This window comes from Heloderma suspectum, chromosome 5 (genome assembly GCF_057233095.1).
Source record: "Heloderma suspectum isolate Gila_16-S chromosome 5, 16-S_ref, whole genome shotgun sequence".
In the NCBI taxonomy this organism is placed as follows: Eukaryota; Metazoa; Chordata; class Lepidosauria; order Squamata; family Helodermatidae; genus Heloderma; species Heloderma suspectum.
In genome coordinates this window covers 137,207,494-137,223,404 of record NC_139462.1, presented here as the reverse complement: position 1 = coordinate 137,223,404, position 15,911 = coordinate 137,207,494, and the positions used below count along the sequence as shown (strand labels likewise).

At 44.6% G+C, this 15,911-nt stretch overlaps 1 long non-coding RNA gene across 1 annotated transcript in view; it reads right to left on the bottom strand.

The window, feature by feature from the left end:
• The window catches only part of LOC146344535 (uncharacterized), a 53,721-nt gene extending 52,540 nt beyond the window's left edge, over window positions 1–1,181 (bottom strand). The window contains exon 1 of the long non-coding RNA XR_014792239.1: window positions 992–1,181. This is a non-coding gene — a long non-coding RNA (uncharacterized LOC146344535). The remainder of the gene's footprint in view (window positions 1–991) is intronic.
• Window positions 1,182–15,911: the final 14,730 nt, after the last annotated feature.

Here is a 15,911-nt window from a genome sequence, read left to right as displayed (position 1 = left end):
AGCAGCGCAGATTCAAGCATTCACGGTAGAGCACTAGCTCCTTTCCCATTCACAATATCTAGCCTCTTTTTCCCCTTGAGAAAATCGCAGCAGTGCTGTTTCAAGACAGGACCTCAACATGTCTACTCTGAAGTAACATTCCCTTTGATTGCACCGTAGAGTACTAAAGCAAAGTGTGTGTGTGTGTGGGGGGAGCCTTTACTTTTGAATATCTGCTCACACCTTCCTGTGAAACTGTGCGTTTTAATGAGTCTAAAGGATTATCATCCCCAACTCCCCCTCACTCCGAGAAAGGGTAGACACGAGCGCAGAATGCCTACTCTGAAGTAACACGTTGCCTTTGATTGCACTTTGGAGTAAGGGAGCAAAGAGCGAGTGCGGGGGGGCAGGGAGAGGAAGCCTGTAGGTTTCAATCTGTGCATAGGGAGGTCCCCTTAAAACTCTGATTGCCCCCAAATGATCCTTCCTTCTCTGAGGAAGAGTAGACATGAGGAGAGGGCGAGGACAGGGGCGAGGAGCCAGCTTGCTGTCCTCAAAGTGCGTTTATATGGAAGAGCAGAACTTAGCTGATATTTAAAGCTGATATCCCCATTTAACCTTACTGCTGCCGAGAGATGGTGGGAGGGAGAAGAGGTGTTGGATAACAGGCCTACTCAGAAGTAACTCAGGACGGAGGAATGCGGAGGTGAGCAAGCTTGACGTTCTCGCAGGACTCCACCTACCCACCCTCCAATCCCAAATTAATGTGGTTTCAGGCGCTGTTTGGCAAGTTCAAGTGTTTTTTTAAAATGCATACGTAGCTTCAGTGGCTACCGTGTGCTGTGGGAAAAGCAAACCTGAACTGATGAAACTCCGAATTAAAAGGGAAACGCCTCATAAAGTGTCTCTGTGTGCTCATCCCCCAGGATGAACAAACAAGGGAGTTCTGTGGGGTTGCTGTAAAAAGCAAAGAGGGCTGTGCATTTGTGGTTTGAGGTATTTTTCTCGTTACCTTGGCTGAGTGCTCTTCTCTCTCTCTCTCTCGCGCTCTCTCAACTCACGCTGCTGAGTCACCTGACACAGTATTTTATAATGTTTCGGTCCCCTCCCCTTTGGGGCTCCCTCTCCACATTTGCTCAGGCTCCGGAGTCACCCAACTCAGCCTGCCATTGAGTTCGCTTGTTTGTACCGCATTTTCTTTCTGTTTTCTTACTTGGGGGTGGAGCTTCAGCTGCTGGGTCACCAAACTTTAAGGATGTGCGTGCAAGCAAGACTCAGGCTTGTTGAAGTTCTCCAAATTCCACCTTGAATTTCATTCTGTCTCGTGTCCGTATCAGATTGCATTTTTTTTTCTTTTTCACATGAACATCTGTAACTTTGTTCCTGGTAGGGTATCGTTCTGCCCTCAATGGTTGCTAGAGGGTATGAGGCAAATGTCAGGGAAAACTAATCAAACTTATTAGTGTGTTGGGTCTACAGATACTTATAAATCTGAAATTACTTTGGCAGCATTCTAATACTATAAGAACATAGGAAGAGCCATGCTGGATCAGACCAAGGGTCCATCTAGTCCAGCATTCTGTTTACCAGCTGCCCATGGGAAACCCACAAACAGGACATGAGTGCAAAAGCACCCTCCTGCCCATGTTCCCCAGCAACAGCTTGCTGTACATAGGCATAGTGCCTCTGATACTGGAGGTTGTACATAGCCATCAAGATTAGTAGCCATTGATAGCCCTCTCCTCCAGGAATTTGTCTAACTCCCTTTTAAAGCCATCCAAAGAGGTGGCCATCACTACATCTTGTGGTAACAAATTCCATAGTCTACCTATGTGCTGTGTACTATGATATACAGCTTTGCAGTGGAGGCCTTTTGCCAGGTGGGGTGGAACAGCATGTTCAACCCTTAAACTGAAATGTTGGGCTTGATTTGCCTGAAAGTGTTTCCATGTCTGTTAAATGAGTTCTTGGATAAATTGTTGAATCTGTTTTATTCATAACTCTTTATATTACCAAACTTGATTTACTGAGTTCCATCCACTATTATTGGAATGCTTGCATGTATACCCTCCATCGGATGTCGCATGCCTCAGGGGCAACATAAATATCACCAAGCAGCTATGCTCTTTAATGGTAAGCTCCCATTGTTCACAGTAAATCAAATGACATTACTATCAAATAAAGCAAAAGGTAAATTGTTTCTTTCTTTCTTTTTAAATCAATGGCTCTAAGAAATATGAGCGCAATGCTGCAAGTATCAAGGGAGAGGTGTTCAGTTTATTTGTCACCTCAATTTTCCCTCTGGTTAATTTTCTCTGGGATGACGTAGCAGCCACACTTGCCACAGGTCATCGACTCTTGTTCTGCCTGATTTGTTAGTATTCCATGTTGCTGGCACAAAATAATTGCAGGTTTTAAAAAATTATTTGCTAAATTCATCTAGACCCTTCCTCTGTTTACCTTACTAAGGGTAAAGTTATTAGTCAAAATACAAGCAATATCACCCCCCCCACACACACACACACAATTACAATCAGCAGTAGGAGGCGATTTGTCATCAAGGAAGTATTTTACTATCCAACTAGTAAAATAATGTTCTGTCATGTAATCTGGGAGCAGCAAAGCCTAAAATTTCCAGGATTAAACTGCCAAATTCTGCTCCTGCTAATTTCTGGTTCCATCCCTGACCTGGCAGGTTCTGCCTTGTCTCCTAAGAACCCAAAAGGAGACACAAAGCCTCAAACAGGCCCTCAGAAACAAGAATCTATTCCAACGTATGCTATGCCCAATGCATTTCAAAGATAATCTTCAAGGACAGAACAGGCCTGATTTATCTCACTCACACAGCTACAGCTCAAGTAGTTCACTTCACGAACATTCTGACAGGCCACGCTCCAAGTGAACTGTATCAGAATGAGATAGATCAAGATTCTTTTGTCCCGGAGGAAGATACTTTTCAGAACATTTCAGGCATATCAGTTTTCGATAAACTTTCATTTATGGGAACCAGTTTCAGGGTTCTGTTTCTGCTTTTCATACTTTTGGTGCTGCCCTTCCTTTTCTGCTTCTGCCTTGTCTCTGTTGGCCCCAGTGATGGGACCAATTTTTTTAAATGAAAAGTTGGCAGCCCCTCTTTCCCTCACCATTCCGTTAAAAGCAAGCCTTTCCTGTCATTGATACATCCAGCAAGGCTTCTATTTATTTCTCAGTTACGGGAGGATGCTCCATGTTTCTCTATTGTAGCACATTCATACTCAAGAGTGTAGTGTTGGGTACCCTCACCACTGAGGCCATTTCAATTAAAGGCTGGATACTGTTTTATTAAAATAAAGCACTTGCGGACATTGGCTGGGTCTGCACAATCAGTGGGGCGGAACGGCGCAGTGCGGGTTGTCTCCCCCCCCCCCCCCGCGCATGCTGGGCATTTCCTCAATTACCCGTGCTGCCTTGCAGGTTGCTGTGCCATCCGAACCCGGCATGCAGCGTGGGGGTGGTGGCTTCTAGCCCATCCACAACCCCCTACTACAAGCCATGGATTGTGGGGTGGTTTAGAAGCTACCCTGCCATGCTGTGCGCTGGGTTTGGACAACCTGGCAACCTGTGATGTGGCACAGATAAATAAGCAAATGACAGGCACATGTGGGGACAGGGGAAACAACCATTACTGCATAGTTTCCCTCGCTGATCATGTTGGAGAGAAAGACAGAGACAGAGAGAGAGACAGAGAGAGAGATCTTTTATTGTGCTTCTGGAAGTCTGCTCTCAGCAAACTGCCATAAAGGTTAGGGTGTACTCCTATGCACATTTAGACCAAAAAAGAGGCCTGCAAAAAATCCCAGCATTGCCCCTCCAGCATGGCTGTCTGGGGAATGCTGAGAGTTGTAGGACTTTTTTCTGTCTAAACATGCGTAGGATTGCCCTCTTGCTTACTCTGTCTTGAGACTTCAGGTAGTATCCAATAGGGGCCGTGCATGTGGCCAGCCCCACTGGGTCCCGGCCCGCACGCGCACAGCCCTGCCAGCCCAGGTCCACGTGAGGCCACGATATCCTGCTTCCGGGGGCAAGCGCCAACACACGCAAAAGCACGTGCTTTCGGAAGGGGCGCGACTGGCCCCTTCCAGAAATGAGCATTTTCGTGCAGGAAGTGTTTTCGTGCTGCTTGCCCCTGGAAGCGCGATATTGCGGCTGCGTGCGGCAGGGTCTGTGTGCAGACCTGGGCTGGTGGGACTGTGTCCGTGTGGACTTGTAGGAAAGAATTAAATGTTGCTTTTGCATTAAATAGGTCGCAAATGCTTCTGAGCAGTAACTGAGCTGAGACAGGATGTGGAAATGTGTCTAAGGTACTTTGTGGTAAGAAACTTAAAATGAAGTTAGCAGTGTGGTTAACTAAGCAAAGTAGAAACCACATTAGAAAATTTGATAAAACACCCAGAGTTAGGACACGTATAACTGCGTGTGCTTAAAGAACTCATGAATATTATGTTACACACCCTGCATAGCTAATAAGGTCATTATAATGTACGTGTGATGTATGTAAAGGGAGGGGGAACATGTCAAGGAGATAATGTGAATAGGCGGATCGGAAAGTTGTGAACCCTGGAGTACCTAGCCAATGGGGAAACAAGGGAGGGACTCAGCGGCCAGGGAAAGAGAATAAAAACTGTGTGCTTTGATTGTCAGGTGTGCCTACTCAACTAGGACACCCACCTTTGCAAACGTGCTTAATAAACATAGAGTGCTGCTTGAATGTGTGTCACGAAGTTATTTTACAGGTCATGGTTGGACAAACGAGTTTCTAACTAATTTGGGGGCCCATCCAGGGTCCAGGCTCATTGCTTGGGGGCCACTGATGCCGAACACTGGGGAGACGCGTCCCATTGAATTTAATGGCTCTAGGGTTCGTCATCAGGGGCTTCCCTGACGTGCAGTCAGAAGGATCCCGAAGCGTGACACGGTGAAGCAGACAGGGTGATCGTAGGCACTGGCGCTAACCACGGCAACCAGGCAACTCCGTGCATGGACCAAGGTAGGAAATTGGACTGTTAAGTACTGCCTTGGTGGTTGGGTATCGAGATTGATTGTGGAGTGTGTGAGATGTGTCAAGGGACACAAAGTGAGTGTGGAGTCCTAATCTGCGGTTCCGTTACATCTGCAAGGAGTATGGCCAGAGCTGGACGAAGCAATAAAGGGGAAGGTTGAAAGGTCTCAATGGGGAACAATGATTCCAAGGGTGAGTCAGGAAAGACCTGGGAAGAAAAAGTGCCTAGGGAAAAGGACAACATTCCACCAAACAGTCCCTTAGGGTGGATGTTAAAATTTTGGAAGGACATTCCATGTACCAGAAAAAAGACAAGAAAAATATGATTAAATTTTGTTGTTGTGTTTGGACTTGGGAAAGTATCAAACCACCTGCTATTTTCTGGCCCAAATTTGGAGCGGAAGAAGCATGGTTGTGTCAGACTTTAAATCTCTATGTGAATTCTAAAAGATCAATTTCACAAGAGGAGTCCGATTATGTTAGATGTTGGATGGGGAAAGAAGTAGTGACACTATGTCCCCTGAAGACAGGGAAAAATTAGGAAGGAAGAAAATCTCCCTGAGAATAACGCAGAGTCATGGGATCCCCTTTCCCACCTCCCACCCCCTTATGTTCCTATGGCACAAGAGCCAAATATTCCTCCTTTGGTGGAGGAAGAAGAAGACAGGGAAAGGGGACAGGGGACTCAGACAGTGACATCATCAAGGCCCAGTGAAATGTATGGGGGATTGGGAAGAGAATTAGCCCAATTAAAGAGAGATGTAGTGAATTTCCCTATCCCTCAGGGGGCCCAAAGAAAGTAGTACACCAAAAGGAACTGACAGTGATTCTGAGGTAAACCAAGAATATCCCTCACCAAATGTGACACTTGAGGGAGCAAAGATGTACCCCTTACGGGAAGTCCCAATGAGACAAGGACAAGTGGGATTTGTAAATGCCCCAAACTTTAAGAAGGAGATGAAATCTCTAATGGAAGACCCCGTAGGATTGGGGGAACAATTTGATCAGTTTCTGGGACCTAATATATACACCTGGGGAGAATTAATGTCCATTCTAGCCATCTTGTTCTCGAGAGAAGAAAGGGCCATGGTTAGGAGGACAGCAATGGCTGAATGGGAAAAAGAACATCCCCATGGGCAAGGAGTGGTCCTGGCTGATCAAAAATATCCTAACCGAGATCCGGACTGAAACCACCAGGAAGACCAACACTGGATTAATATGCAAGACCTTAAGGTGTTGATAATCAAAGGAATTAAACTCACAGTACCCAGGTCCCAGAACTTGACCAAAGCCTTTGAAATTCAGCAAGGCAAGGAGGAACCACCATCTGATTTCCTCCAACGACTAAAGGATCGGATGAGAAAGTATTCTGACATGAATATTAAAGATCCAGTAAGTCAGTCACTACTGAAGGTTAATTTTGTAACAAAATCATGGCCAGATATTAAAAAAGAAGCTAGAAAAGTTAGAAAACTGGAGTGATAAAACCATAGAAGAGTTGTTGAGAGAGGCACAGAAGGTTTATGTTAAGAGAGAGGATGAGAAGCAAAAACAAACCGTCAAGATGACGGTCAATACAGTAGACCAGGTTGTGGAGAAAAAGATGGGATCTACTGATTCAAAAGGATGGCATCACCACAGAGAGAGTACAGTCAGGAAGGCTACCTAGTAATTGGTCAGCCCAGACATGTGAACTATATGCTTTAAATCAGGCCCTCCAGCTGCTAAAGAAACAGGACGGAACGATTTACTCAGATCCCAAATATGCGTATGGAGTGGTTCACACGTTTGGGAAAATATGGCATGAAAGAGGTTTAATAAATAGTAGAGGGAAGGAATTAGTACATAGTGAACTTGTACAACAGGTGTTGAAAAGCTTACTCTTACCTAGAGAAATAGCTGTAGTCCACGTTGGCGGACGCCAGAACGGTACATCATTTGAAGCATGGGGAAATGCAGTGGTGGATAGGGCAGCACGAGAAGCTGCAGTAGGAGAAGAAATTGTGAGGATGTGTACCATAACCCCCAGGTTGCCACAAATACCGGAGAAACCGGTATAGACAGAGAAGGAAATGTTAAAACTACAAGAATTAGGAGCAGTGGAGGTAGAAGAAGGGAAGTGGATACTTCCAGATGGCAAAGAGATGGTCAACAAACCAATTATGAGGGAAATTATGGCTATTTTACATCAGAGAAGTCATTGGGGGGTTCAAGCAATGTGTGATCTAGTGCTTAGAAAATATGGGTGTGTAAGAATGTACACAGCGGCCAAACAAATGTGCGAAAGATGTCTAATTTGTAAAAAGATTAATTAGAAGGTATTGAGAAAACAGCCCCAAGGAGGGCATAGGCCAAGCTTGTGTCCCTTCCAAAGTATCCAGGTTGACTTTACAGAACTCCCTCTGGTGGGTTGATTAAAGTATATTTTGGTTTTAATAGACCATTTGACACACTGGATAGAGGCATACCCAATGTCAACGGCCACGGCTGTAGGAGTAAGTAGAGTAATCCTGGAACACATTGTGCCCAGATATAGATCTGTAGAGTACATAGATTCCCATCACGGAAGTCATTTCACTTTCAAGGTGTTACAGGGAATAATGAGAGGACTGGGTATTGCGTGGGAGCACCATACTCCATGGCATCCTCCGTCTTCAGGAAGAGTTGAGAGAATGAATCAAACCTTGCAAAGTACATTAAGTAAATTAATTCTAGAAACCAGGCTGCCATGGACTAGGTGTTTACCCATAGCATGACTGAGAATACAGACGGCCCCGTGGAAAGATGTAGGAATATATGCTTGGGCTGTTGCCTTCTCTATCTCTCCTCAGGTAAAAAGGATTGTTGGCACAAACACCACCCCTGGAGTTCATGGTCCATAATATCCAGCTGGGAGAGTGGGTGTTGATAAAATCGTGGAAAGAAGCCAAACTTCAACCAAGTTGGGAAGGGCCCTTCCAAGTGCTGTTGACCACAGAGACTGCTGTCTGAACTGCTGAGAAGGGTTGGGCCCACCACACCTGTGTGAAAGGACCTGCCAAAGAACCCCAGAAGGGGACTCCTGAGCAGTAACCAAAACAGACTCTCCCACTAGATTAGTTTTGAAAAGAACTTAAGTTAAATGAACATTGCTGCATCCATTCCGGGGTGGGACGCTGGGCCGGAGGACAATCCTTCCTGGACCCCAGAAGAGCGATTTTACAGGTTAGTCCACCCTCTGGTGGACAGCTGGACTACAGGTCCAGGCTCATCTGTAGTCTAGGAGGGACCCCTATGCTCCTATTGGGATTTGAGGGTAGAAAAAGGAGATATAGCACTCCCAAAGTTAGGGGGGACGGGAGAATTGGTATGGTTCTGAGTCTTACAGGGCCGTCGAGTGGGGAGACAGGAGTGGCATCCCTGGTATTTCCTGAAAAAAAAAATTGGGAATAGAGTAACTGAGGGGTACAAATTGCAAGAAAAACAGGTGGAGAACGATTAAACTCCAGAAAAGCCCACTGTGATGCCTGAAGTGAAACCCTTCAAACCACATAATGATCCAAAGGTAGTAGAGATTATAGATGTTCAGGACCTTAGGCAGACTTTCGAAACAGAAACAGGATATGGAGACACAAATGCCTGGCTGGAATGGATGAAATATGCTGTTAAAAGTTTAAATAAAAGCAATTGCTATGCGTGTGCCTCTGGGAAACCAGTAGCCCAGATTGTCCCTTTTCCTGTTAGATGGGAGAAAGATGCCTCTGGAATGCCATGCATGTTGGCATTATACCAAGATACCACAGCATGGGGTAACAAGACCTGCAAGTCCCTGTCTCTTCTGTTCCCACCATTAAAGAATGAAAATATACAGGTACCTCCGGTGTTCTCCGCTGCTATAGGAAACCATACTGCTTGTCTCTCACGACAGGGAGGAAATGGTGCCAAAGAGCTGGGAGAATTGAAAACCTGTACAATGGTGTTAAATGTAACTGATGAGATGGGAGACAATTATACCTCGCTGAACATCCCTAGAGCGGATTTATGGTGGTATTGCGGAGGTAAGACCCTAAGACCTACTCTACCTAGAAATTGGGGAGGCACTTGTGCAATTGTTCAATGGGCTATACCATTCACCTTTGCATTTAAAAAAGAAAGATAACTACCCCAAAGAAGCAGAGTCGACGAAACAGGTCACTTGGGGTCTCCTTTGATGAAAGAATTTATATAGATTCAATCGGAGTCCCTAGAGGAGTTCCAGACGAATTTAAAGCAAGGAACCAGGTAGCAGCAGGGTTTGAGTCATTTCTCTTCTGGTGGGCCACAATAAATAAGAACGTAGATTGGATTAATTACATATATTATAGCCAACAGAGATTTATAAACTATACCAGAGATGCAGTCAAAGGAATTGCCGAACATTTAGAAGCTACTAGCAGAATGGCTTGGGTAAATCGGATGGTACTAGATATGACATTAGCAGAGAAAGGTGGTGTGTGTGTAATGTGAGGAGGTAAATGCACCTTCATCCCTAATAACACTGCCCCAGACGGTACAATCTCCAAGGCTCTTCAAGAACTCACAACCCTAGTTGAAGAGATGGCAGAAAATTCGGGGGTAGATACTTCTCTCACTGGGTGGTTAGAATTCTGGTTTGGAAAGTGGAAGGGAATGGCAATCTCTGCTCTTACCTCGTTAGTGATAGTGGCAGGAGTACTCACTGCTCTGGGGTGTTGCATCATTCCCTGCATAAGAGGTTTAGCACAGAGACTGATAGAAACGGCAATTTCAAAGCAGATGCCCTTAGAACCTCCACCATACAGTGACAATATGATGCTAATGAATGAAGTTAATTCTGAAGATGAGCAACACCACAGGGGGGGGGGGAGTGAAAGCATGATAGCAAGATTTGAAGCTTCATTGAGTTAGATGTGCAAAAAGCAACAGAATGGTGTAGAAGAAAAGGGGGGATTGTAGGAAAGAGTTAAATATTGCTTTTGCATTAAATAGGTCGCAAATGCTTTTGAGCAGTAACTGAGCTGAGACAGGATGTGGAAATGTGTCTAAGGTACTTTGTGGTAAGAAACTTAAAATGAAGTTAGACGTGTGGTTAGCTAAGCAAAGTAGAAACCACATTAGAAAATTTGATAAAACACCCAGAGTTAGGACACGAATAACTGCGTGTGCTTAAAGAACTCATGAATATTATGTTACACACCCTGCATAGCTAATAAGGTCATTATAATGTACATGCGATGTATATAAAGGGAGGGGGAACATGTCAAGGAGATAATGTGAATAGGTGGATCGGAAAGTTGTGAATCTTGGAGTACCTAGCCAATGGGGAAACAAGGGAGGGACTCAGCGGCCGGGGAAAGAGAATAAAAACTGTGTGCTTGGTTGTCAGGTGTGCCTACTCAACTAGGACACCCACTTTTGCAAACGTGCTTAATAAACATAGAGTGCTGCTTGAACATGTGTCACTAAGTTATTTTACAGGTCCTGGTTGGACAAACGAGTTTCTAACAGACTGGGGCCTGGCAGGACTGGCCACACACTCACGTCCCCTATTGGATACTGCCCTTCCTGTCCAAGGCTTCCTGGTCCCTTTCCCAACTGTTTCCTCTTCCTCTTCACTTGGATCCTTTGCACATGAGAACTGAGGCAGAGTGTCATTTTTACAGAATTTCCATCTCCAGCCTGAGTTGACCTTTCATCAGATTCCTAGAGATGTTAACGGCTTGCTGTCGCCATCGTTACCCGCCTTGTGGAGAGTCTTATGCAGGCACTGAAATACTCTGCAAACTCTTTTAACACCTCAAATGCAGCCCACTTTCATGGAAGATTAACTCATGACCTTTTGATTCAGAACTTTGTTGCAAAGGAAATTTCATTACAAGACATTGCAGCATAGCCTGAGCTTAACTCAATTCTGTTATTCTTTCTTTTAAAAGCCTGCTGAAAATGTAATTTGACCCTTATGGCTAAGGTATTTTATGCTATGGTTTTTTATGAGGGATTTTTTTTTTTTGCGGTAAGAGCTCTGTTTCACAAAATAGCTGACAATCCTGCAAGAGCCTGTGGGGGAAACCTAGAGTAGAAATACTTGAACCTCATAGACATTGGCTTCCAACCTGTGAGAAATATGGTGAACCCATGCAAGTGATGCATCGGGAAGAGTAATTTGTGTAGAAGGGATATCCACAAAACAGTCACAAATAAAGGTAGACGGAACTATCTATGTTTATGACTAGAGTCTGCATTCTGTCCCGGTTACTGCAAGCCCATTTAAATCAATGGGCGTGTGTTGTTCAGAGGGTAGGTCTGTGCTACAGAATGCTAACCACAGCACCAAGAATAATATTGTACAGCTGTAGAGTTCAGCAGAAGGTCAATGTCATAAAGCTGAAAACTAGTCCGCTTAAGATTTTGTATTTGTCCCCTGCAAGAGAGAGTTTCTACCCTCTAAGTAGATAGTGCCCTCAGAAACTGTAGCACAATTTAGTAGTTTTTTTTGGGGGGGGGGGGTAATTAGGAATGTGATTGAGTAGCTATGGGCTGGTTCATCCATGCATGTACGTAAGCACTGACACTGATCAGCATAAGGGTTTACCAGGATTAAACAGACTGTGTAGTCAAGGACAGAAATCTAGACTACAAAAGGGAAAAGGTACCATTCAATTCTTGTTCAATTCAAGAACGTGGCAGAAACCAAAGAACCAAGTTTACCCCTGTGGGGTGAGGTTTGTAGGGACTGGTCTAAAGCAGGGCTTGTGTATTTTACAGCGTCTGCAAAAATCTCCTACATTATACAGTAGCTGGACACATTGAGAACAGCATTTTTTTTAAATTATTCAGTGGTTAAAGTGTTGGAATGGGACTCGGGAGATTTGAGTTCGAATCCCCACTCAGCCATGAAGCTCACTGAGTGACTTTGGGCCAGTCACGGACTCTCGGCCTAACCTCACAGGGTTGCTGTGAGGATAAAATGGAAAGGAGGGGGACCATGAAAGCCACCTTGGGTTCCTTGCAAGAGGAAAAAAAGGTGGGATATAAATGTAATAATGAAATAAATAAATATTGTATGTATCAGTGCAGTACAGATCTCCTACAAGCTAGTCCCCCATCCTTTACTTTGGCCACTCTTGTCTTCCCACCAACACTTGTATTGCAGTGTCAGGTGTGTGTGTGTGTGAGTTGGTGTTTTAAGGAACAATTATGGGTATATAATTTGTATATAATTTGTCTGGATTTAACTTGTGCCAGTCCTACCGATTGCTATGTGAATAGCTTTGGGTATCTCTACATTACGCAAAAAAACCTGCATCCTTACTGTGGCTTTCCGTTTTCAGTTTCTTTGCAGGATTAGGAGGGGCTCCTTTACATTGAAAATGTAAGTGTCCTTTACAGAAACATTGTTTCAATCCATGTGTGCAAAGGAGGGGGGGGTTGTTTTCGTCGCTTAACTTATGCTGTACTGTTTCCTCGCAGCCTCCAGGAAAGCTATGACTTACTTCTGAGTAGACGTAAGATTGTGCTGTAACTCTGCAACCCTTGGCACCCTTACTTGGGAGTAAGCCCCACTGAAGTCAATGGGGTGCTCTGAACCAAGGAAGGATGCTGATCCTGAGCTTGGTGGGGTGGGGGATCAGATCTGTCTCCCTTTGTTGCAGGGCGGCATTTTACCATCTTCTCCCTCTGATCAGGCAGTGATCGAAATATGTGCTCAAGCATTTACATGGTAGACATGTGGTCTGAACTGAGGAAAGTCCTTCCTCAGCAAGTTCATAGCGCTATGCCGGCATTACACAGTGCCAATATGGCGTCATTAACTTTTATTACTAGCTTATATGCAGGAGACGTCCAGGAGGTTGACGACATCGTGTAAAGGACCCGCAAACTTCTGTGAGTGACCTATCACGAGCGTGCAATAAATCACTCATGTAGAAACACCCTTTCAAAAAGCTCATAGAATAGTAGGGTTGCAAGGGGCCTATAAGACCATCGAGTTAAAGGGTCACATCCCTTTAAACTTGTCATGTATATCATATCTGTTTAATGCTACTGTCTAGTTATTTGCATGTCTTCCACCCAGGTTTCTGCGTGGGGAGGTCTATTGCATCTCAGTGCTGTACAAGGTTTATTTCCCCCCCCCCTCGCAACTGGGGCAGCTTTTCCTCTCCAATCTCTCTGCCGCAGTGGTTGTGCCCAAAGAGCTTGTAAATATTCAATAATTAGGTGACTTGTTCTGAAGGAGAGTTTTGTGAAAAGGGTAAGGACAACAGCATTGTCTCAAATCCCCTGTAGCGTTTGATAGCTGGTTGATGCCTGGATAGCTCTTTCACAGGCACAAATGTGATTTAAATATTGAAGATGCTTGATGTTATTAATGACCTCTGCCCCGCACCCCCCTCACCCAAAGAAAAAAGCACAGTTAAATTGCTGTCATTTAGCTTATCAGTGCCAAATCTATGCAAGATTGGCTGGATACAAAGACACAGAAATGCTAGTTTTTACAGATCACTGGAAAGGCTGGTGCTGGAAGCACAGAACTATCCTGCATCAATGGTCGTCATTGCTGTGAATCTGCTTTCCACTTCTTCTGCTTAAATCATAGCGTTGTTGCCTTAAATAGGGTGTCGAATGACCACATAATTTGGTATATCATTCCCTGGGGTGCAAACCATTTTTTATTGATAGAACTGAACGTGGCAGTATTTCAGCAGAGAAATAAACAGCAATTGCCCAACAAAAATGTACATTTACACATACCTTCAGCTATGACAGCAGTGGAGTAGTGCTTAATGCTAAAATGCCAGAGTCCTTAGGGAACAGAGGTTGACTCCTACTGGAAATGATCGAGCTTCTGATGAAAAGTGCCAAAATGCTGCCTCTAAGTCAGTAAACTCACGGGACTTTCCTTTTAAATGTAGCACAAGAAGCATCAGGAGCCCATCATGACTTCAAAAAAGACCTGATATAGCTCAGCAACTGAAGATCCCCAGTTCATACCAAGCCTCAGGTATGAACTCATTAGGCAGCCTTGGGAGAAACACTCCGATCTGCAATCTACCTTACAGGGTTGTTGTGAAAATGACAAGATAATGGAGGGGTCCCCAATGCAGCACCTGCAGGCACCTCCAGTGGTGACCATGAAGGGATTCTCGATGTGGTGCTTGCAGGCACCTGCAAGACGTCTTTAATGTTTATTTTTCTGGATTTTTCTAATATATGCACCTAGATTTGTACATACGTACTATAGCAATGAATACATATGAAATGCATACAACTTTCTAGTGATTATAGATAGGCTTGAACAAAAGCAGCCCAAATAATCAAATAAGTATCCAGTTGAAGGTGGTGTCTATATGCCACCCGTTCAGATATTGAAACCGTTGTACTCAATCCATTGCATTACAGGAGGTGAGTGTTTATCCTTCCAGTGTTGTAATACTAGTCTTTTAACTGTCAAAAGGGTGCAGAGAATTCATGTATTTGTTAATTTCCATGAAGCATGTTAATAATTTAAAAGAGTGTGTACATCAGCGAATATTTAAGGCTGTTCCAGTACAAAATTTATCTATATAATAACCTCCTCGCAAAAAGAAGCAACTCCTGGACATTGCCAAAACTATGTTTAAAAGAAGCATTAGCTGCATTGCACCACCAGCAATTAGCTGAACTAACCAATCCATTATTAAAGAGACGTTGCAGTGTCCAATAGACACGACACAACAATTTTTGCTGAAGAAGACACAGCCTAAGATCCATAGATGTGACAGGTAGACGCCAAAGCGTCGATCCACTGATTAGACATTTTGTGGTGGTGCCCGCAGCAATTTCTCAAATTCCCAAATGTGTCTTCTGGTCCAAAAAGGTTGGGGACCCCTGAGTTGGGCAACTTGTGGCCCTACAGATTTTTTGGGACTGCAACTCCCATCATCCCTCACAGGCCACAAGTTGTCTGCCTGTGATGTATGTGAAGCAATAAAGAGCTATATGCATGTTATCAGAAGAGGCCTCTCAATTTAGTTCACCACACTTATTTGTACTCAACAAGTGATACTACTAGATATCAACTTCTCTAGTCGTATTAACAAGTTTATGGTGGGCAGCAGTCAAGGGCACCATCTCATTGATGATATGCATCTCACTGTGTGTTACCTAGGAAAGAGACTGAACGCATCCATCTCTGTGGCTGCAGATAGACCAGTACTGCATTACAGGTGAATAATCAGGAGAGAAACAAGTGAAAAGTCTCAGACATTAGAAGGAGGGATACATACAGCCACTAATGCAACACTGGTTCTAAAGGATCAGGTTCGTAGTTTGGGGGTGCTCTTGGATCCAGAACTGTCACTTGAGGCACAGGTGAACTCAGTGGCACGGAGCACTTTTTATCAGCTTAGGCTGGTATACCAACTACGCCCTTATCTGGACAGGGATAGCCTAGCTACAGTTATCCATGCTCTGATAACTTCTCGTCTGGATTACTGCAATGCGTTATATGTGGGGCTGCCTTTGAAAACGGTCTGGAAACTTCAGCTGGTCCAAAATAGGGCAGCAAGATTGTTAACAGGGACTGGCCTGCAAGCTCATATTACGCCAGTACTTTTCCAGCTGCACTGGCTGCCAGTCCATTTCCAGGCCCGATTCAAAGTGCTGGTGTTAACATTCAAAGCCCTTAACGGCTTGGGGCCAGGTTACCTGAAGGATCGCCTCCTCCCATATGTGCCTGCCCGGACCTTAAGATCATCATCAGCGGCCCTTCTCCATGAGCCCCTGCCAAAGGAAGTGAGGCGGGTGGCTACTAGGAGGAGGGCTTTTTCTGTTGTGGCACCCCGGCTCTGGAATGAGCTCCCTAGTGAGGTTCGCCTGGCGCCTACATTGTATTCCTTTCGGCACCAGGTGAAGACCT